Genomic DNA, 23213 nt, shown 5'->3' with positions numbered 1-23213 from the left:
ATCTTCAAAACATGTTGAATTATATGCAGTAGTCGTAGTCGTAGCAGTAGTTAGTAGTAATTGTAATGGCAATATAACATCTATAAGAGCCAACATTTATTGAGTACTCATCACTGGCCAACAACTTAATATATACTACCTAATTTAATCCTTATAATAAACCTATGAGGCAAATGAAATTACTATCGCCTTTTTACAGATAAAGAAGCTGAGGCCTGGAATGGTTAAGTAATTTGCTCAAAGTCACAGTGGTATGAGGTAGAACAGGAATAAAACCCAAGCATTTTGATTACAGAGTCCAAGTGCTTAGTCACACTATACTACCTATTTTCTCCCTCTTCCTGATGAGGTAGTTGAGCCTCATAGTCTGACGAGTGGGGGACTGGGAAAGTGAGAGCCCAAATTTGATGCCACCAGTAGCAACTGGCTTTTCTACTACGTCACAGACATTTTTTTAAGTTTCTCTGGTGCTGTCATTCTCATGAATTATAGACTCTCTTTTCATTTATTTCAAGCAAATTAACTTAGATATTGAATCCAGCCAAGTCACTTGTAAAGAGTAATGAACAAAGATTAATTGTTACTTAAGTGTAAGATTAAAGACTGGGAAAGGAAAACAAAAGGTATCCATAAGAGTTTCTGTTTGAAGTTGAGTTTTTCAGTTATCAACCCATCATTTTTCAGATTAGTTTATGCTCCTGTAGAAAATCTGTGAAGTCAGGAAGTCAGCTGCTCTTTCTTCCATTTCAGAAGATTTGCTACTAGTGGGTCCTATCTATCTTCGTTTAAATCTCCAAGGTAGGAGTGACATCAGTCACACAGCTGAATAAGACATCCATCATTGTATGCCCTCCTCAATAACAATTTGACATCCATCCATGGACAAAAGTGACTTAGTGAGAGCTGTGGGATCCAGCACCATAGGCCAAGGGACCTGGGAGTAGTGCTGCTCATCCATGCACTGGGAAGTACGCATACTGACCTCAATCTCAGCTGTGGACCCTAAAGTGGTTCATGAAGTGGCTCCAGCACCTCTTGGTCATGGTCTGGGAACCCCAGGACCATACTGTCTTAGACAATCACCCATGGACAAAGAGCCTTTGTAGAAGTCCAGGTTTCTGGCAGAGAAGTTGTAGCACACTGTTGGAACAAAAAGGAAATATGAGTTTTGATGCCTTGGAGAGAGTAAGAGAAATAATTCAGCTTTACCTGCATCACCCTTCCCCCAAGGTGGCACATTCCACTATCAGGCAAGACTTTCTTGGCCCATGATTTTTCCCATGGGAGAAAGTGAGAGCATGTGAGTAAGTGCCCGGGGCTCTCCCAGCTGTGTGGAATTATAAAAAAGAACCAAATAGAAATTCTGGGGCTGATGAATATAATGAATGAAATGAAAAAAAATGCAACAGAGAACATCAACAATAACAGAATTAATCAAGCAGAAGAAAGAATCTGTGAATTAGAGAACAGGAACTTTGAAATTATCCAGTCAGAAGAGAAAGAAGGAAAAAAATGAAAAAGAGTGAAGAAATGATTCCATGATCTTTCGAATACTATCAAAAGGACCAATTTATGAATTATTGGAGTTCCAGAAGAAGAGAGGGAGAAGGGGAAAGGAAGCTTATTTAAAAAAAAATGACTGAGTATGTCTAAATTCTGGGGAGAGATTTGGATATCCAAGTTCATGAACCTCATGTGTCACCAAACAAACTCAACTTAAAGAGATTCTCTTCAAGGGACATTATAATAAAAATGTCAAAACACAAAAACAAAGAAAGAATCTTAAAAGTATCAAGAGAAAGAAGCTTATAACTTACCAGGGATCTCCCATAAGGCCATTGGTAGGGTTCTTAGCAGAAACCTTTATTTTAAAGATTTTATTTATTTATTTGAAAGAGAGAGAGAGAGGGAGAGAGCACAGAGGGAGAGGGAGAAGCAGACTCCCTGCTGAGCAGGGAGCCCAATGTGGGGCTCGATCCCAGGAGCCTGAGATCATGACCTGAGCTGAAGGCAGACGCTTAACTGACTGAGCCACCCAGGCACCCCATCTCAGCAGAAATCTTACAGGCCAAGAGAGAGCAAGCTGACACATTCAAAGTGCTAGAAGAGAATTGCCAACCAAAAATATTCTTTCCAGCAAAGCTGTCCTTTGGAAAAGGAGAGATAAAGACTTTACCAGACAAACAAAAGCTGAGAGAAAATATCACCACTAGACCTGCCTTACAAGAAACACTGAAAAGAATTCTTCACACTGAAATGAATGAATACTACATACAACATACTGGTACAGTAAGTATAGACAAATGCAGAATATGCTAATACTATAATATGGTGGTGTGTTGATTACTTACCTCTACTATAAGATTAAAGGACAAAGTATTAAAAATATACCTACAAGAAAGATGGTGGAGTAGGAGGATCCTATGTTCACCTCGCCCCACAGATACAATTAGATAAGACCCACATCAGTGTAAACAACCCAGAAAACACCCAAAGTCTGACAGAACAAACTCTCCATAGCTAAATGTAGAGAAGAGGACATATCAAAGAGGGTAAGAAGGGCAGAGATGCATTCAGGAGCAAAACTGACCTGTGGGACTGTGTACAGGAGGGAAGGATGTGGTGGGGATGGAGAGGAGAGAGGAGCAGATCCCCACACCAGACACCCCAGGCACAGGGGACTCACACTGGGAAGAGTTCCCATAACATTTGGCTTTGAAAACCAGAGAGCCCTAACTTTGTAAGTTCTTTCAGTCAGTGGGGCTTCACACCTAGAACTTTATTTATTTTTTATTTAAATTCAATTAATTAACATATAATGTATCATTAGTTTCAGAGGTAGAGTTCAGTAATTCATCAGTCTTACATAATACCCAGTGCTCATTACATCACATGCCCTCCTTAGTGTCCATCACCCAGTTAACCCATCCCCACACCTCCCTCCCCTCCAACAACCCTCAGTTTGTTTCCTATGATTAAGAGTCTCTTATGGTTTGTCTCCCTCTCTGATTTCATCTTGTTTTATTTTTCCCTCCCTTCCCCCATGATTCTCTGTTTTGTACACACCCAGAACTTTATTTTTTTTAAGATTTTATTTATTTGAGAGAGAGAGAGTGAGAGAGAGAGAGCATGATCAAGGGAGAGGCAGAGGGAGAAGCAGACTCCCCGCTGCACAGGGAGCCCGATGTGGGGCTTGATCCTGAGACTCCGGGATCATGATCTGAGCTGAAGGCAGACGCTTAACCAATTGAGCCACCCAGGTGCCCCAGCACCTAGAACTTTAAAAATCAGCAGCATGGCTCTGGAACAGTTGGAGGGTGAGAAGAAACTGAGTCCCCACCCCAAAGAGCACAACAAACAGGCCCACTGGGATACAGCATAGAAGCAGCAATTTGAAAAATGCCTTGGGTATACCAGAAGAAGATTTATTTACTAATCTCAGAGCGTGTGCTGGAGGGGCATGGATCTTTGGGAGACTTTTCCAAGAACAAAAAGCTGGTGGGTGCTATTTCCCCCCCTCTCCCCTCAACCTAGATAAATAGATACCTGTGAGAACCAGCATAGTGCAAACACTCTCCACCTAGCTTGCTAATGGTGCACCCTACCCCACTGAGCTTCTATGGATCTTCCCACTCCAACCTGGCAGGTCTCAGTAGTTTTCCTAGGTGGCTATTGGTCCCCTGCCACAGCAGACCAGTGCACCCCACCCCCACATTCTCCTGCGGACCTACCTGCCCCTTCCAATATGCTCTTAGCTAGAGCCCATCCAACGAGGGGCCACAAGCATGTCAGTGTGCAAGCAGCCCTGATAGGGGCCAGCACCACTCCAAGTGACTCTTCCCCCAGGGAGAGGAGTAGATGACCACATACACCAGTCTGATTACAGGCCCCCACCTACCAATAAAAGTTTCTGTGGGGACAACACAGGGAAAGCACCCTGCAGTTCAGTGATACTTCATCTATGGCAAATACCTGGTAGACTCAACTCAAGTTTAGGGAGGCCCCATATTAGCCCACTAACAACACAGGGACAAATCCTGCCCACAACAGGCAAAGAGAACCATTGCAGGTGACTGGACTGAAGGAAAAAATGGCTCATCATGATAGTAGGCTGTATGCAACACACACAGGAGACACCCCTGAAGCACCAGGTTCTGGTGAACAGGGGACATTGCCCTGCAGGGCACTATAGGACCTCTTCCTAAAAAAGCAACTACTTTTAAGAGCAGGAGATGTAGTTGACTTTCCTAACACAGAGAAACAGACACAGAGAGTTAGACAAAATGAAGAGACAGAGGACTATGTTTCAAATGAATGAACAAGACAAAATCACAGCAAGAGAGCTAAATGAAATAGAGATAAGTAATATGCCTGATATAGAATTTAAAGTAATGGTCATAAAGATACTCATGGACTTAGGAAGAGGGGAGGACCTCAGTGAGACCCTTAACAAAGAGATAGAAAACATAAAAAGGAACCAATTGGAGATGAAGAACTCAATAACAGATTTAAAAATATAAAAGAGGGAAAAAAGAGTAGACTAGAGGAAGCAGAAGAACAGATCGGTGACCTGGAGGACAGAGTAATGAAAAGCAATCAAGCTGAACAGCAGAGAAAAAAAATAATAGTACAAAATGAAAATAGACTTAGGGAATTCAGCAACACCATCAAGTGTAATAACATTCACATTACAGGGATCCCAGGAGAAGAGAGAGAAAAGGGGGCAGAAAATTTACTTGAAGAAATAATAGCTGAAAATATCCCTAATCTGGGGAAGGAAACAGAAATCCAGATACAAGAGGCACGGAGTCCCCAGCAAAATTAACCCAAGGAGGTCCACACTAAGAGACGATAATAAAAATGGCAAAAAGTAGTGCTAAAGAAATAATTTTTTTAAAGATTTTATTTATTTATTTGACAGAGAGAGACATAGCGAGAGCAGGAGCACAAGCAGGGGGAGTGGGAGAGGGAGAAGCAGGCTTCCTGCTGAGTCGGGAGCTCGATGTGGGGCTCGATCCCAGGACCCTGGGATCCTGACCTGAGCTGAAGGCAGACGCTTAATGACTGAGCCACCCAGGAGCCCCAATAAAGAAAGAATTTTAAAAGCAGCAAGAGAAAAGAAAACAGTTACATACAAGGGGAACCCCATAAGGCTATCAGTGGATTTCTCAATGGAAACTTTGCATGTCAGAAGGGAGTGGCATGACATATTCCAAGTGCTGAAAGAAATAAACCTGCAACCAAGAATAGTCTATTCTGCAAGGATATCATTAAGAATAGAAGGAGAGATAAAGAGTTTACCAGACAAAAGTTAAAGGAATTCATGACAACCAAATGAGCCCTACAAGAAATGTTAAAGGAGACTTTTTGAGTAGAAAGGAAAGGCCATAAATATAAGTAAGAAAAGTAGGAAGCACAAAGGCAGTAAAATTAAATATATCTATAAGAATCAGTCAATGTATTCACAAAATAAAAGGATATAAAGCATGACACCATATACCTAAAATGTGGGGTGGGGGGTAGAGGAATAATAGTGCTTTTAGAATGGGTTCAAACTTAAGCAAACATCAACTTGATATAGATTGCTATATGCATGTGCTATATGCTTTGCAATATAGAGACTTATATATGAATCTAATGGTAACTGCAAATCAAAAACCAGTAATAGATATGCAAAAAATAAAGAGAAGGAATTCAAGTATATCACTAAAGAAAGCCAGCAAACTGTGAGAGAAGACATCAAGATAAGGGAAAAAAAGAGAACTACAAAAACAACCATAAAATAAGTAACAAAATGGCAATATGTACATATTTACCAATAATTACTTTGAATGTAAATGGACTAAATGCTTCAATCAAAAGACACTGGGTGACAGAATGGATAAAAAAAACAAACAAGAGCCATCTATGTGCTGCCTACAAGAAATTCACTTCAGACCTAAAGACACCTGCAGATTGAAAGTGAAGGGATGGAGAAGTATTTATCATGCAAATTGGAAGTGAAAAGAAAGCCAGGGTAGCAATACTTATATCGGACAAAATAGACTTTAAAACAAAGACTAGAACAAGAGACAAAGAAGGACACTATACAATTATAGAGGGAAAGATCAAACAGGAAGATATAACAGTTGTAAATATATATGTACCCAACATGGGAGCACCAAAATACATAAAACAGCTACTAACAAACATAAAGAAAGTAATCAAGGGGCACCCAGGTGACTTGTTTGGTTAAGCGTCTGACTCTTGGTTTTGACTCAGGTCATGATCTCAGGGTCGTGGGATGGAGACCCGCATTGGGCTCTATGCTCAGCATGGAGTCTGCTTGTCCCTCTCCCTCTGCTCCTCCATCCCCCTTTTCTCCTCTCTCTCCCTCTGCTCCTCCCCCTACTTGCACTCTCTCTCTCTCAAATAAGTAAATAAAATCTTAAAAAAAAGAAAGTAATCAATAGTAATACAATAATAGTAGCGGACTTTAACACCCACTTACATCAATGGACAAATCATCCAAACAAAATCAACAAGGAAACAGTGACAGATTGGACTAGTTGGATCTAACAGATATATTCAGACCATTCCATCCTAACAGAGCAGACTACACATTATTTTCAAGTGCACATGGAACATTCTCCAGAATAGATCACACACTAGGTCACAAAAAAGGCCTCAACAAATTAAAAAAGATTAAAGTCATATCATGCATCTTTTCCAACCATGACACTGTGAAACTAGAAATCAACCACCAGAAAAATCTGGGAAGAAAATAAATACATGGAGATCAAATAGCATGCTACTAAACAATGAATGGGTCAACCAAAAAAAATCAAAGAGGAAATTAAGAAAAAAAACACATGGAGACAAATGAAAAGGAAAACATAATCCTACAAATTTCTTTGTGATGCAGCAAATCTGTTCTAAGAAGGAAGTGTAAAACAATACAGGCCTACCTCAAGAAGCAGAAAAATCTCAAATAAACAACCTAACTTTATACCTAAAGTAGCTAGAAAAAGAACAAACAAAACCCAAATCCAGCAGAAGGAAGGAAATAATAAAGATTTGAGCAGAACTAAATGAAATAGAAACTGAAAAAATGCAATAAAGCAGATCAATGAAACCAGGAGCTGGTTCTTTGAAAAGATCAACAAAACTGATAAACCTTTAGCCAGACTCATCAGAAAGAGAGAAAGAGAAGAGAGAGAGAGGACTCAAACAGAATCAGAAATGAAAGAGGGAAAAAAACAAACACTACAGAAATACAAAGGATTATAAGAGAATATTATGAAAAATTATATGCAAACAAACTTGACAAACTAGAAGACATGGATGAATTCCTGGGAACATTTAACCTCCCAAAACTGAGTCAAGAAGAAATAGAAAATTTGAACAGACCACTTATCAGCAATGAAATTGAATCAGTCACCAAGAAATTCGCAACATCCGCACCAACATTTGTTGTTTCCTGTCTTGTTAATTTTTGCCATTCTAACTGGTGTAAGGTAGTATCTCATTGTGGTTTTGATTTGTATTTCCCTGATGGCTAATGATGTTGAGGCACTTTTTTTATATGTCTGTTAGCCATTTGTATGTCTTCTTTGGAGAAGTGTCTGTTCATGTCTTCTGCCCATTTTTTTGACTGGGTTATTTGTTTTTTGAGTGTTGAGTTTGAGAAGTTCTTTATAGATCTTGGATATCAGCCCTTTATCTGAAATGTCATTAGCAAATATCTTCTCCCATTCTGTGGGTTGCCTCTTAGTTTTGTTGACTGTTTCCTTTGCTGTGCAAAAGTTTTTTATCTTGATGAAGTCCCAAAAGTTTATTTTTTCTTCTGTTTCCCTTGCCTTTGGAGATGTGGCCAATGTCAAAGAGGTTACTGCTAGGAACCCTAGGATTGTTCTCCCCTAGGATTTTGATGGATTCTTGTCTCACATTAAGGTCTTTTATCTATTTTGAGTTTATCTTTGTGTATGGTGTAAGGGCATGGTCCAGTTTCATTCTTCTGCATGTGGCTGTCCAATTTTCCCAGCACCACTTATTGAAAAGACTGTCTTTTTTCCATTGGATATTCTTTCCTGATTTGTCAAAGATTAGTTGACCATAGAGTTGAGGGTCCATATCTGGGTTCTCTATTCTGTTCCATTGATCTATGTGTCTGTTTTTGTGCCAGTACCATGCTGTCTTGGTGATCACAGCTTTGTAATATAACTTGAAGTCAGGCAATGTGATGCCCCCTGCTTTGCTTTTTCTTTTTCATCATTCCCTTGGTGAGGATGTGGAGAAAGGGAAACCCGTTTACACTGTTGGTGGGAATGCAAGCTGGTATAGCCACTCTGGAAAACAGTATCAAGATTCCTCAAGATGTTGAAAGAGCAAGATGGCAGAGGAGTAGAAGACCTGGATTTCGTCTGGTCTCAGGAATTCAGCTGGATAAGGGTCAAACCATTCTGAACACCTACGAACTCAACAGGAGATCGAAGAAAAGAATAGCAACAACTCTCTGAACAGAAAACCACCACTTTCTGGAAGGTAGGACGTGCGGAGAAGTGAATCCAAGGCGATATTCCGGAGGATAGACGGCGGGGGAGGGGCCCTCCGTCAGCCGCTTCTGGCAAGTGATAGAGCCGCGGAGCACAAAATTGGAACTTTTAGAAGTCTGCTCCACTGAGGGGCTGAGGGACGTCGCTCTAGTGGCTAAGCAGGGGGTGGAACCCTCGCAGGACAGTGTGGTCTCAGGAACCTCGGGGTCACAGAAAGACTGGGGGTGCCCTAGTGTGGCAGCGCTCCCAGGTATCAGAAGCGGAGAAGCCGGCTGCAGAGACAGAGCCGAGGCACGGGCTGTCAGCTCGGGGTTGCCATCAACCGTGATCCACGGCACAGTCGGGCTACTGCTCCTCCAGCAGGGACCCAACAAGCGGCAGATCTGGGAAGACTCCCCTTCCTCCCCCGGGAGGAGTGGCGCGGGAGCGCACCACAGGGATCTGCTGGGTTTGGAGACTCCACACGGGGTCGGGTGCCAGAGATAGAAACACTCCGTCACAGGCCGGGTGAGCACAGAGTGCGGCCGGAGACCGGGGACACGGGAGTGACTGCTTTTCTCTGGGGGCGCACTGAGGGGCGGGGCCCCGAGTTCTCAGCTCCTCCGGGGCGGAGACTGGGAGGCCGCCATTTTCACTCTCGTCCCCCAAAGCTGTGCAGAAAGCTTGCAGGGAACAAAAGCTCCCGACAGCAAACCCGAGCAGATTACTTACCCGGACCAGGAAAGGGCAGGGCAATTCCGCCTCTGACAAAGACATTTGGAAACCACGGCAACAGGCCCCTCCCGCAGAAGATCAGCACAAACAGCCAGCCAAGACCAAGTTTACCAATCAAGGAGAACGGGAGAACTCCAGTGCTAGGGGAATACTGCACATAGAATTCATGGCTTTTTTTACCATGATTCTTTAGTCTTTCAATGTTAATTTTTTTAATTGTCTTTTTTTTTAATTTTTCTTTTTTCCTTTTTCAACCAACATCTTATCAATTCCTTTTAAAAAAAAACATTTTTATTTTTCATTTTAGAGTCATAATCTATCCCTTCATAGTAGTTACCCTTATTTTTGGCATATATATATATATAAGTTGTTCTCTCTTTAAAATTTGGAGATACAGTTTCTTCTAACAGATCAAAATATACCTAAATCTCTAGTATATGGCTTTGTTCTAGTCTCCTGCATGACCACATTCTCTCCCCCCTTTTTTATCTTTCTTTCCATCTTTTTTTTTAAATCCTCTTCTTTCTTTTTTCAAAAAACTTCTTATCAATTCCTATTATAAAATTTTTTATAATTTTCATCTTTACAATCATATTTCATCCCTTCATCATATCAACCCTTATTTTGTACATATATAAGTCTTTCTTCCTTTAAAATTTTAGGAGGCACTTTCTTCTAACAGACCAAAATACACCCAAAATCTAGTGTGTGCCACTGATCTATGCACCAGCCTGATCATATTTGATCATATTCTGTTTTTTTTGTTTTGTTTTGTTCTGTTTTTGGTTGTTTTTATCTTTATCTTTTTCTTTTTTTTTTCCTCTTTCTTTTTTCTTTCTTTCCCTTTCTTTTCCCCTGGTTTCAGGTCTTTTCTGATTTGTTTAGAGTATATTTTCTGGGGACGTTTTTACCCTGTTAGAATTTCATTCTCTCATTCATCTATTCTCCTCTGGACAAAATGACAAGACAAAAAAATCACCTCAACAAAAAGAACAAGACGTAGTACCATCTGCCAGGGACCTACTCAATACGGACATTAGTACGATGTCGGACCTAGAGTTCAGAATCATGATTTTACAGATACTAGCTGGGCTTGAAAAAAGCATGGAAGTTATTAGAGACACCCTTTCTGGAGAAATAAAAGAACTAAAATTTAACCAAGTTGAAATCAAAAAGGCTATTGATGAGGTGCAATAAAAAATGGGGGCACTAACTGCTAGGATAAATGAGGCAGAAGAGAGAATCAGTGATATAGAAGACTAAATGGTGGAAAATAAAGAAGTTGAGAAAAAGAGAGATAAACAACTACTGGATCACGAGGGCAGAATTCGAGAGATAAGTGATACAATAAGATGAAAGAACATTAGAATAATTGGGATCCCAGAAGAAGAAGAAAGACAGAGAGGGGGGCAGAAGGTATATTGGAGCATATTATAACAGAGAACTTCCCTAATGTGGGGAAGGAAACAGGCATCAAAATCCAGGAGGCACAGAGAACCCCTCTCAAAATCAATAAAAATAGGTCAACACCCCGATATCTAATAGTAAAACTTACGAGTCTCAGAGACAAAGAGAAAATCCTGAAAGCCACTCGGGAGAAGAGATATGTAACCTATAATGGTAGAAAGATTAGACTGCCAACAGACCTATCCACAGAGACCTGGCAGGCCAGAAAGGACTGGCGTGAGATCTTCAGAGCACTAAATGAGAAAAATATGCAGCCAAGAATACTATATCCAGCTAGGCCATCATTGAAAATAGAAGGAGAGATAAAAAGCTTCCAGGACAAACAAAAACTAAAGGAATTTGCAAACACCAAACCAGCCCTCCAAGAAATATTGAAAGGGGTCCTCTAAGCAAAGAGAGAGCCTAAAAGCAGCATAGACCAGAAAGGAACACAGACAATATACAGTAACAGTCACCTTACAGGCAATACAATGGCACTAAATTCATATCTTTCAATAGTTACCCTGAATGTAAATGGGCTAAATGCCCCAATCAAAAGACACAGGCTATTAGACTGGATTAAAAAACAAGACCTATCAATATGCTGTCTGCAAGAGACTCATTTTAGACCCAAAGACACTTCCAGATTGAAAGTGAGGGGGTGTAAAACCATTTACCATGCTAATGGACACCAAAAGAAAGCTGGGGTGGCAATCCTTATATCAGACAAATTAGATTTTAAAGCAAAGACTGTAATAAGAGATGAGGAATGACACTATATCCTACTTAAAGGGTCTGTCCAACACGAAGATCTAACAATTGTAAATATCTATGCCCCTAACATGGGAGCAGCCAATTATATAAGGCAATTAATAACAAAAGCAAAGAAACACATTGACAACAATAAAAAAATGGTGGGGGACTTTAACAACCCCCTGACTGAAATGGACAGATCATCTAAGCAAAAGATCAACAAGGAAATAAAGACTTTAAATGAAACACTGGAGCAAATGGACTTCACAGACATATTTAGAACATTCCATCCCAAAGCAACAGAATACACATTCTTCTCTAGTGCCCATGGAACATTCTCCAGAATTGATCACATCCTAGGTCACAAATCAGGTCTCAACTGGTACCAGAAGACTGGGACCATTCCCTGCATATTTTCAGACCACAATGCTTTGAAACTAGAACTCAATCACAAGAGGAAAGTCGGAAAGAACTCAAATACGTGGAGGCCAAAGAGCATCCTACTAAAGAATGAATGGGTCAATCAGGAAATTAAAGAAGAATTGAAAAAATTCAAGGAAACCAATGAAAATGAAAACACAACGGTTCAAAATCTTTGGGATGCAGCAAAGGAAGTCCTAAGAGGAAAGTATATAACAATACAAGCCTTTCTCAAGAAACAAGGAAGGTCTCAAATACACAACCTAACCCTACACCTAAAGGAGCTAGAGAAAGAACAGCAAATAAAGCCTAAACCCAGCAGGAGAAGAGAAATAATAAAGATCAGAGCAGAAATCAATGAAATAGAAACCAAAAGAACAGTAGAACAGATCAACGAAACTAGGAGCTGGTTCTTTGAAAGAATTAACAAGACTGATAAACCCCTGGCCAGACTTATCAAAAAGAAAAATGACCCAAATCAACAAAATCATGAATGAAAGAGGAGAGATCACAACCAACACCAAAGAAATACAAAGAATTATAAGAACATATTAGGAGCAACTCTATGCCAGCAAATTAGATAACCTGGAAGAAATGGATGCATTCCTAGAGATGTATCAACTACCAAAACTGAACCAGGAAGAAATAGAAAACCTGAACAGACCTATAACCACCAAGGAAATTGAAGCAGCCATCAAAAATCTCCCAACAAACAAAAGCCTAGGACAAGATGGCTTCCCAGGGGAATTCTACCAAACATTTAAAGAAGAATTAATACCTATTCTCCTGAAACTATTCCAAAAAATAGAAATGGAAGGAAAACTTCCAAACTCATTTTATGAGGCCACCATTACCTTGATCCCAAAACCAGACAAAGACCCCATCAAAAAGGAGAATTACAGACCAATATCCTTGAAGAACATGGATGCAAAAATTCTCACCAAAATACTAGCCTATAGGATCCAACAGTACATTAAAAAGATTATTCACCACGACCAAGTGGGATTTATCCCTGGGCTGCAAGGTTGGTTCAACATCCGCAAATCAATCAACGTGATACAATACATTAACAAAAGAAAGAACAAGAATCATATGATCCTCTCAATAGATGCAGAAAAAGCATTTGACAAGGTACAGCATCCTTTCTTGATCAAAACTCTTCAGAGTGTAGGGATAGAGGGTACGTACCTCAATATCATAAAAGCCATCTATGAAAAACCTACAGCAAATATCATTCTCAATGGGGAAAAACTGAGAGCTTTCCCCCTAAGGTCAGGAGTGCGGCAGGGATGTCCACTATCACCACTGCTATTCAACATAGTGTTAGAAGTCCTAGCCACAGCAATCAGACAACAAAAAGAAATCAAAGACATCCAAATCGGCAAAGAAGAAGTCAAACTCTCACTCTTTGCAGATGATATGATACTTTATGTGGAAAACCCAAAAGACTCCACCCCAAAACTGCTAGAACTCATACAGCAATTCAGTAAAGTAGCAGGATATAAAATCAATGCACAGAAATCAGTGGCATTCCTATACACCAACAACAAGACAGAAGAGAGACAAATTAAGGAGTTGATCCCATTTACAATTGCACCCAAAACCATAAGATACCTAGGAATAAGTCTAACCAAAGAGACAAAGGATCTGTACACAGAAAACTATAAAATACTCATGAGAGAAATTGAGGAAGACACAAAGAAATGGAAAAACATTCCATGCTCATGGATTGGAAGAACAAATATTGTGAAGATGTCAATGCTACCTAGAGCAATCTGCACATTCAATGCAATCCCCATCAAAATACCATCCCCTTTTTTAAAGAAATGGAACCAATAATCCTAAAATTTGTATGGAACCAGAAAAGACGTCGAATAGCCAGAGGAATGTAGAAAAAGAATATAGAGGGTAATAGGCCAATATCACTTATAAATATAGGTAGAAAAATCCCACATAAAATATTACCAAATCTATTCAAGTAGCATTTTTTAGAAATAGAAAACCATAATCTAAAATGTAAGGATAGTTCAAAATTAGAAAATCTTGAAGTAGTATTCATTACATTAACAGGTTAAAAGAGATACACAGTATAACCATCTTTCTAGATGCAAAAAGGCAGCTAAAAAATAGAAACATGATTATAAAAAATTCTTTCCAAACTAATGATATAAGGGGACTTTTTTTTCTACCTAAAAAAGAGTACCTAACAAAAATCTATAGCAAACATTGTACATAATAGTAAAATGTTAGAATCATTTCCTTTCCGATAAGAAATAATGCAAAGATGTTTACTATCATTGCCTTTATTCTTTAGAGCATTATCAAGTGCATATATATAAGAAAAAAAATAGAGGTTCTAAAGACTAAAGAGGAAGACACACAATTGTCATTATTTGTTAGAGCAATTGAAGCAGTGTGATAAGGACATAAACCAGAATCTTTTTAACACAGCAATCTCAATGTCTATTGTACATAAAAAATTATTAGAATCTCAAAAGAGCAGGAGAATTGACTAATGATTAAGAGACAAATAGTCAAAGAATTAGACTCAAAGATGTCTCAAATATTGGAGTCAACAGATAAGGACTTGGAAAGTAACTATAATTATTATGTTAAAAAAATAGAAGAAAAATGGACAAAATGAATGAAAAGATAGACTGTTTCAATGAAGAGTTTAAATCTACAAAAAATAAATCTAAGGGACATCCTAGAATTACAAAATACAGTATCTAAAATTAAGATATTATCACATGACTTTAACAATAGGCTGGACACAGTAGAAAATAGGATTGATGAACTCAAAGACAGGCTCATAGAAAATATTCCAACTGAAGTGCAAAAAGAAAAAGAATGAAAAATAATTTTAAAAACAACTAGAAAAAAGCTAAGAGCGATTGGGACATGATAAAAAAAATCTAACATATATGTAAGTGAAGTGCTGGAATGAAAGAAGAGAGATAATGTAACAGAAACAGTGTTTGAGGACATAAAGGATGAGAAATTTCCAAATCTGCAGAAAGATACAAACCCATATGTCCAAGAAGCAGGATAAATAATAATAAAACCATATCTAGGCACATAATAGTCAAACTGATGAAAACCAAAAATGTAGAGAAAATTCTAAAAGCTGTCCTAAGAAGTGCAAGATTTATTACTTTCAGAACAACGGTAAGAATTATGAATGACTTCTTTTTTTTTTAAAGATTTTATTTATTTATTTGAGAAAGTGAGAAAGTGCATGAGAGCATGAGAGGAGGGGGAGAGGCAGAGGCAGAGGTAGAGGGAGAAGCAGACTCCCCGCTGAGTAGGGAGTCCAACGTGGGGCTCGATCCCAGGACCCCAGGATCACAACTTGAGCCAAAGGCAGACATCTAACCGACTGAGCTACCCAAGCACCCCATGAATGACTTCTTAATTGAAACACAGATGGGCCTAGAGTGTATTACGCTAAGTGAAATAAGTCAGACACAGAAAGACAAATACTGTATGATTTCACTCATATGTGGAATCTAAAAAACAAAACAAATGAACAAACAAAATAAAACAGAAACAGACTCATAAATACAGAAAACAGATTGGTGGTTGACAGAGAGGAGGGGAGTGGGGAAATGGACAAAATACTGAAGTGGATTTAGAGATACAAACTTCCAGTTATAAAATAAATAAGTCACAGGAATGAAAAGTACAGCATAGGGAATATAGTCAATAATATTGTGATACATTTTTTTTAAAGATTTTATTTATTTATTTGACAGAGAGAGACACAGCAAGAGAGGGAACACAAGCAGGGGGAGCGGGAGAGGGAGAAGCAGATTTCCCGCTGAGCAGGGAGCCCGATGTGGGGCTCGATTCCAGGACCCTGGGACCGTGACCTAAGCCACCGAGGTGCCCCTGTGACAACTTTCTATGGAGACAAATGGTGACTACACTTATCATGGTGATCATTTCATAATGCATATAAATGTTGAATCACTATCTTATACACCTGAAACTAATATAATATTGTATGCCATCTGTACTTCAATTAAAAAAAGGAAAAGAAAAAAAGAGAAACTGTGGAAGCCAGAAGATAATGGAATTACATCTTTGAAGTACAGAAAGAAAGAACCAAACTGCCAAACTACAATTTTATGCAGAGAGATAACATCCTTCAAAAAATGAAGGCAAAGTAACAATGTTTTCAGGCAAACAAACCTGAGAGATTTTATCATCAGCAGACTCACACTACATGAGACATTAAGGGTTCTTCAATATGAAGGAAAATGATCCCAGATAGAGGCACAAAGGTACAAGAAAGAATGAAGAAGACTCAAAAGATGTAAATATGTGGATACATATAAAATACCACTGTCTGTTTAAGCAACAATAATAGCAATGTCTTATGGACTTTTTAAAATATGCAGAAGTAAAATAAGTAGCAACAACAGCAAAATTGGTGAAGGAGGGGGTACGCAGAGTCAAACTGTTGTAAAGTTCTTGTATTAAGAACATAGAATTTGAGAAACAAGACAGAGAATCATAGGGGAAGGGAGGGAAAAATGAAACAAGACGAAACCAGAGAGGGAGACAAACCATAAGAGACTCTTAATCTCAGGAAACAAACTGAGGGTTGCTGGAGGGAAGGGGGTGGGAGGGATGGGGGGGCTGGGTGATGGACACTGGTGAGGGTATGTGCTATGGTGAGCGCTGTGAATTATCTAAGACTCATGAATCACAGACCTGTACCCCTGAAACAAATAATACGTTACATGTTAATTTAAAAAAAAAGAACATGGTAAAAGTATTGATTTAAGGTAGACTATAATAAGTTAAATTGTGTTTGTAATTTCTAAGATAATCACCAAAATATTGATGTTAATGAGTATAACTACAAAGCTAAAAGAGGAGATAAAATAGAATAATAAAAATATTTAAATAATAAAAAACAGTGTGATAATGGTACAGGGCTAAACTAACAACTTTGTAGGCAGCCTAAAGAACACAAAAGGAGATCTTAGCATATATGGAAATAAAATAAAGCTTATAAAATGTTCTTTCCCAAAACAGTCTCCTGAAACGTCCACCATTTGCTCTTAGCTTTATCATATAGAAATTTAAAATACACAGACACAGACACACACAAACACACACTTTACATAGTTGAAGATGATTACTGGTCCCTCTTCTTTATTCTGATTTCTCTGGCCCTCGACTTTTTTATCTTGTGATGTGATTTCTCCACCCTCTATCACCCCATGATTTCTGTCCTGGGCCCACTCCATTTTGTCAGCATCTTTAAAGAGTGCTTTCCAGAAGGGGGTACAACACTCCAGGGGTAGTCCGACTATTCCAGAATGGTGTGGAATTCTGATAAATTCACGTTTGTTAGGTATTTCAGGAAGATTCTCCTTATTGCTGTATACTGAACTTAGAGATAATGGAAACATCTACACCATTCCACACTTGAGTCTATTCATCCTCTATTCTCATCCTATAAGTTGGCCTTATGAAGCCAAATTCAGGAACTTTAGATACTCTTTATTATCTTTCTTCTCATTGGATCTGTGTCATAATTCTAGCCTGAATTCATCTTGGACCCCAAATCTGTCATCCTGATACATTTGCTAACCCCACCTAACCGTATTCTTCAAATTTGATAAATGTTAATTTCATAAACTTATGGAATAGGATAAGCTCAAAAGGTCACATAATGTAGATTCTCTGACAGTAAGAGTTATACATTGGAAAGGGTCAGCTAAAGAAAGTCCTTAAAGTCCATTATAGATAGAAGTCTTTGTGTGTCACAGTTTGCTTAGAGGTGATGCACTGAAACGGAGTAGTGAGCAAAACAAAGAAACCTGGGGAGGAGAGAGGCAGCTAATGTTTTGATGCGTGGAAATATCATTGAGACCACTGATGACTTCATCAAGTAATCTACCTCCTCTATTCTCCTAGCTTCTGAATTCAACAAGCCATTTAAAAGGTGGTTTTACAATTGCTTTCCTCTTCCCTCTCACTCTTTTTACTCCTGGAAAAGTCCTGCTCATCTGTCAAGTACCAATAATGGAAACATTACTTTCTCTCTGTTCTACCTTTGACTCTTTACCTTTATCCTCTACTCCTATCACAGTGATAAATAATAGCTTGCTCATATGTGTTCCTCTAACTTAATATTCATTCTGAAATATTATAGTCAATGGTTTATGTATCTGACTCACTAGTTTGTGTTCTTGAGAACAGAACTCAGGTCTGACTTGTTTTGTTTTCCCAGTGGCTTGTACAGGGTTTGGTCCATAAGAGGTGCTCAAAAAATATTTATTAAATTTTTAAAAAGCACCTTATGTGCACCCCTCAAATTAAAGTAAACCTACTTAAGGGGCCAGGAATGTAAACTTCAGTTGTTTGGATTGTTGAAATATCAAAAAAAAAAAACAAAAACAAAAACAAAAAAACAAATTCTATACCAATTCTTGTGCTGCTGTGCTCTGAACAGGATTCCCAAAGCCCTTTCTATCTTTTTTTTTAATAGTTTAATTGAAGGACTGGCCTCGAAATATTTGGTCATGGTGTTAAGGATCCAGTATTCTGCTCAAATAGAGAAAAGGATTGAAATCCTTTAGCCATGGGATAAAGGGTCCCAAAGGAATGGTGACAAGCAGGACCAAAAGGAAGACTTACCTATTATATATAATAGAAAAAGGTAGCTGACCTCAATGAGATGTATTCAGTTTTAATTATAAAACCCTCACCATGCATATGTGAGTATGTATTTGTGTGTGGGGAGTGGGAGTGGGGTGTGGGAAAATGGTAGGAAAAGGGAAGAGGAGGCCTTAAAGAGAAGCCACAGATAGTAACTAAAGCCTGGTGCATTCAAAGTATGCTATAAATATTTGCTGATTGATTGAATGAATGGAGGAATGAGAGAGTAAGTGTCTGGCTGTGGGTTCAACAGAGAAAGATACCTTGGGTGATGGAGAATAAAAGAATTCTACATTATTAGCATTAGGAGAGAAATTAGAAAAAGAGGAGGAAGGATTTGAAATAAAATGTAAGAGGTAGCCCCAAAAATGAGGGGGAAAAGGGTAAAAGAGTATATTCAGTGGTTAGAGGGAAAACTTTGTGTTTTAAACATATATTTCCTGAAGTGGAGTCATTGGCATGATCTGACGTATTGGAAGATCCAGCTAACTTTATCTAGTAAAAAACTTGAGTTTAATAAATAGCTATGTATGAGGCATTAATTTAGGAAGAGGAGTTTCATTCATTCAACGACAATGTTGATAATAAGTTAGATTATCTATTACTGTACCAATAAGGTCATGTGTCTCCAACCCACACAGTTGGTTGCTATTTATGCAGGATCAGCAATATTATTCATGGTGCATTTGGGCACAGAATCAAAAAAAATTAAGTGATTCTTTCCTGAGGAAAGAACTCTTGTTAAGGATATACTTAGAGTGTAAACACTGTATCTACAGAATTACTCAGACAATACCATCTTGGTTTGATTAGATCAATCAGCCAGTTAATCAGAAAATGGCTCTGGTAGGGCCGGGTGCTCTGTGAAGTAAACATGAAATATCCCTAAAAGTGTGTTACTCCACACTCTGTCCAAAGTCATAAACTTCTGAAAGCCTTTCTACTAGTTATTTAAATGTATACTATTTTAAAAAGAAAATGTTATGCAGCATTCTGAATGAAACTTTTTTTTCTTTCTTGAGAGAGAGATAGAGTGTGCGCATGTGAGCTGGGGGGAGTGGCAGAGGGCGAGAGAGAGAATCTTAATCAGGCTCCACACCTAGCCCACATGGAGCCAGATGCTGGGCTCAATCTCAGGATCTTGAGATCATGACCTGAGCCAAAATCAAGAGTCAGACACTTAACCAACTGAGCCAACCAGGTGCACCCTGAATGAAACTTTAAAAGCCTGGTATATGAACTTCAACTGAGAATAAATGTAAATATAATAAGATATTAATGAAATGGAACCTGACTGTAACAACAAATTAAAGTTACGTTAAAAAGTCAAATGAAAAAAAAGCTAGGACCAGGGGATTAACCTAAGAAAATAAGTAAGTTTTATGAGAAAGTGATCTTGTATATAAAGCCCAGATTAGATCAGAAAATGCTTTGTAATATTTAGAATCAAGGCAACAAAGGTATAACAAGATGTGCTTCCCAGGTAATCAGGGTTCTTACTCATTCTCCCCGAACTAACGACATATTCCTATGGTTTCTCACCACACGTTTCTTTTCTTTTTTTCAAGTGTTTTTGAATGATCAACACTTACTTCTAAAAGCTTGGTGATTTGCCATCCTCTTTTTATGCCTTCCACACTCTCGTCTGTAGGGTCCCTGAAAACCTTCATGCTGGCTATGCCACTCCCAACTCCATTTCCCCATCTTCTAGAACCAAATTTGCATCTAAAGTAAATTTAAAAGGCTCAGTATGTGAACTCTGCCTTCTTTGTGCGCCTGGCTTTAATACCTGGCCTCCTGGGGCACCTGGGTGGCTCAGTTGCTTAAGCGACTGCCTTCGGCTCAGGTCATGATCCTGGAGTCCCGGGATTGAGTCCCACATCGGGCTCCCTGCTCAGCAGGGAGTCTGCTTCTCCCTCTGACCCTCTGGCCCTCTTCCCTCTCGTGCTCTCTGTCTCTCATTCTCCTCTCTCTCAAATAAATAAATAAAATCTTAAAAAAAAAAAAAATACCTGGCCTCCTGCCTAACTGACATCTCTTTTTGCTCAAGTTCCAGAGCTGAGGCCCCTGTCTCGGTTCTTGCACTGAAGTCTTATTTGATTCCCCTTGTCCTTGGGAACTCAAGCCTTTCCTTGCTTTCCATGGTTCCCTTGAATCCTGGTCCCTCAACCTTATCTTATTGATGGATTTTGAATACCCAATGTTTCTTGCCTGCCTTGTCCTCCCATTTATGACTGAATTCCACAATGCTTCCTTTACTCACTTGGCCAAGCTTCTTCCTATGGCCTCCTGCTGGGCATTTACAGGCACCATAAACTCCAATAAGTGTAGTTATATGAGGAAGTGGCAATTTTTGGAAGCAATTATTTTAGTTGTTATTCTCAACTGAAGTTATGCATTAGAATCACCTGGGGAGATTTTGGAAATACCAATAACTGGCCACAACCCAAATTTAAGTTTAAATTATTTATGGATGATTGTGATACTACCCATAGATAGAATAACACAAGGCTAGAAACTTCATTAAGGAGCTGATTCTTTGATCTTTGTTTCTTTGTCTTTTTTCCTTTCTTTCCATTCTTTCTTCCTTCCCTCTTCCTTTAAACTGCTGCATGTACAGTGCCTGGCACAGGGTAGGCACTCCCAGAAACTAATTACTTACTGATTGATCATCAGGAAGATGGCAGCTGAGTGGAAAGACCAAGAATTCTGAATGTACTAAGTGTGGCATATCTTGATGGAAATGTGACTCCATTTTCTATAGCAATAGTTCTCAAATTATTTGGTTGTAGGACCCATTTGCATTGATAAAAATGGATCTCCAAAGAGCCTTTTTTTATGTGTGTTACATCTAATGACATTTACCACATTAGAAATTAAGAAAGAAAAATTCAAAACAGAAGAATACACTTAAATACATTCCATTAGTCATCAGAGTAATGGCATCATCACTCATCATGTAGCCTCCAGAAAATGCCACTGTACACTCAAGAGAGAATAAGAGAGAAGGCAAATAACATCTTAGTTTTGTTATAAAAATGGTTTTGACCTCATAGATCCCTTGAAAGGGTTCCAGGGACCCCTAAGTTTCCACAGATTACCCTTTCAGAACTGCTGCTCTATAAGGATACAAACTGATGGGAGAAGTAATTCTTGGAAGAAGGGTGGGAAAGTGAAAGGAATGGATCTGAGTCCCAAAAGCAAGCAGCTGGGATAAGGTCAAAGCCAAAGCACAGAAATCAGATCTGGGAACAAGCCCAAAGACTGCTTGTGGGTGAGATAAGACTGTATGAGTATGTAGGCATAAGTTTAAAGTAACTCTGTTTGATAGCAAATATGTCTAAGTAACACCTGAGCATTTGACTTTGTCTTACATATCTTTTGCATTTAAGTAGCCAATCATTTTTAAAAATCAAGACAACAGGCCCCAAATGGAGTCATTTATGCTAAACCCCATGTCACCAAACTGAGACTTAATTTAATTACAGTTTCAGATCCCTCAGAAATGGAATCTTAAGCCAGTCAATCAGGAATCACTTGATCAGCACTAGTTAGGTAATCTGCCTGATAGACCCCCCTGCCACCCCTAAAGGAAAGTGATCTTGTAATTAAAAAAAACTTGTTTTTTTGTCTAGTATAACTTCCTTGTTCCCATTCCCCTCTGCCTATAAAAGTCATTTTGTACAACTCCTTGGAGCTCTTTTTTATCTGCTAGATTGGATGGGCCCCAATTCATAAATCATTGAATAAAGCCAATAAGATCTTTAAATTTTACCCAGTTGAATTTTTATTTTTAGCAATGTTGATTTAATATGTGATGTTTTAAATTAAAAAAAATATGTAGAAAGCATAGAGTTGGTATGTTTTCAGAATTCTTTCCTCTGTGATTCATGCCTAAAAATAGCTTAGTCAGACATAAATGGAATCCCTGGATCTGTGCCTATCTCTCCCCAATCTAGACCAGTGGTTCTAAAACTTGAGTGGGCATGAGAATTACCTGGAACCACTTGTTGAAATGCAGATGTTACCGTTTGGAAGGTGCACGTTTTACATACTTCAATAGTTGCTCCAGGTATTTCTGAGCAGGTGGAAGACATTTTGAGAAATGGTACCTTGTACAAACACAGCCCTTACCTGGTGGCATTACCTAAGTGCCTAGGGGGAGGTGTAATTTGACTCACGGATTTTTGTCTTGCCCACCACTACCTAATTTAGTAAGAGAATGATCACCATCCTTCAATCACAGAGTTTGAGTTTGGTTTTGAAAATACTTGGTTTCTTTAAGAGTAAAATGAAATTCTTTCTTGGAGACACCCTCTTTGTTCGGTACCTCCAGTCACTGTTGAGCCAACCTGAAGGAGCTGAAGCATTGGGATATTTGGTGTTCCTTGTTGAGGTGGAAACAGCCAGTGTCTGGCAGCATATGCTGTTTATTCTCCAAGAGGAAAGAGGGAGGAGGGGGCTGTTTATTGGTGCCAAGTAACTGAATGCTAAAGAAGGCTGGCATTTGCATTAGAAGGGTTGAGATCACTTCAGCCATTTCATTTTCAGTTCATTTCTTTGAGTCAAGTTTACTTTGTTGTGAAAGAGGGTAGTAAACCCAACTTGCTCCCTTTTATCCACAACTCCAGAACAAATGCTCCTAATTTAAAAAGGCTACCAAAAAAA

Source organism: Eumetopias jubatus, unplaced genomic scaffold (genome assembly GCF_037043125.1).
Source record: "Eumetopias jubatus isolate StellerSeaLion01/CBP00866 unplaced genomic scaffold, mEumJub1_p1.0 scaffold_11, whole genome shotgun sequence".
Lineage (NCBI taxonomy): Eukaryota > Metazoa > Chordata > Mammalia > Carnivora > Otariidae > Eumetopias > Eumetopias jubatus.
The sequence above is the reverse complement of the archived record's forward strand: the minus strand, read 5'-3'. Positions refer to the sequence as shown.